General features: G+C 32.6%; 1 protein-coding gene across 1 annotated transcript in view; it reads left to right on the forward strand.

Annotated features, from left to right (window-relative positions):
* The window catches only part of LOC107695715 (adenylate cyclase type 9-like), a 75,336-nt gene that overhangs the window by 67,231 nt on the left and 6,798 nt on the right, over positions 1–1,307 (forward strand). The window lies entirely within an intron of this gene.

Raw genomic sequence — 1,307 nt, forward strand, 5'->3', positions numbered from 1 at the left:
ACACTGATAATAAATCAGCATATTAGAATGATTTCTGAAGATCATGTGACACTGAAGACTGGAGTTTTGATTGCTGAAAATTCAGCTTTGATCACAGAAATAAATTACATTTTAAAATATAGTATAATATAAATTTTTTTTTTAATTGTAAATATTTTTCAGAATATTACAGTTTTTATTGTATTTTTGATCAAATAAATGCAGCCTTGCTGAGCATAACAGACTTAGTTCGAAAAGATTTTAAAAAAATCTTACCGACCACATACTTTTGAACAGTAGTGTGTAATTTTTTTTTTAATAATAAATATATATTTTTATGTATACATCCCAATTTGTTGATCCCTTTTAAAGCAGAATTAAATCCACTGAGTTTAGGATCACATATTTGACCATATACCACAAAACCAGTCATAAGGGTCAATTTTTTGAAATTGAGATTGATACATCATCTGAAAGCTGAATAAATAAGCTTTCCATTGATGTATGGTTTGTTAGGATAGGACAATATATAAACATCAAATTTTTATTTTTGGATGAACTATCCCTTTAAGTGTGTTTTTCAAATGTTCTAATGAAGGATTTGTGCTCGAAGGGGGTCTCGCCCAGGGTGTAATTCAATGTAGAACCGCCACTGCGCATATAGTTGTTGCTGTATAGTCCTGAATCTGATGGAATGTGTCTATCTCATTGTCTACTTTACAGGCGAGCCTTTTACCTGGACAGAGTCCTGAACTGCACCAGGACCCTCCTCTGGGCCATTTCTGGCTGGGTTCCCCGTCACATGATCGGAGCTGTGCTGGTGTCTTTACCCGCCGTGGCTGTGTTTTCTCATATCACCTGCAATATGCATGACTCCATACAGGTAAACACAGCAGTAAAGATATTGTGAAGGGGTTTTCATGTATGTCAAATATTTTTATTAAATATAAATTGCATTTGTTTAACATTTCAATGTTTTCCCTTCCAAAAACGTACTGTAGCAGTACAGTGATGCTAATACCACGGTACTCTGATATCTACCATTGCACTGCTCACATACATACTTCATACTGAATTTTTTAAATTAGGACATTTTGTTCTACAGTAACCCAGTCTTTGTCCTGTTTCAGATGGCAACATTTTCCTCCATCTTTAGGATTCGAATATAAAAATAGTTCCAAATATTAATAAATACTAAAATAGCATTTAAATAATAAAAATTGATGTCACAAGTTTCTGAAACTGTGATTTATTCTTATAATACCAAAGAATCAAAATAAAATGTATGCTTAATATACTGTTCCAAAGTTTGAGGTCAGTAATATGTA

The sequence above is a fragment of the Sinocyclocheilus anshuiensis genome, unplaced genomic scaffold (assembly GCF_001515605.1).
Source record: "Sinocyclocheilus anshuiensis isolate Anshui unplaced genomic scaffold, SAMN03320099.WGS_v1.1 scaffold1075, whole genome shotgun sequence".
Taxonomy (NCBI): domain Eukaryota; kingdom Metazoa; phylum Chordata; class Actinopteri; order Cypriniformes; family Cyprinidae; genus Sinocyclocheilus; species Sinocyclocheilus anshuiensis.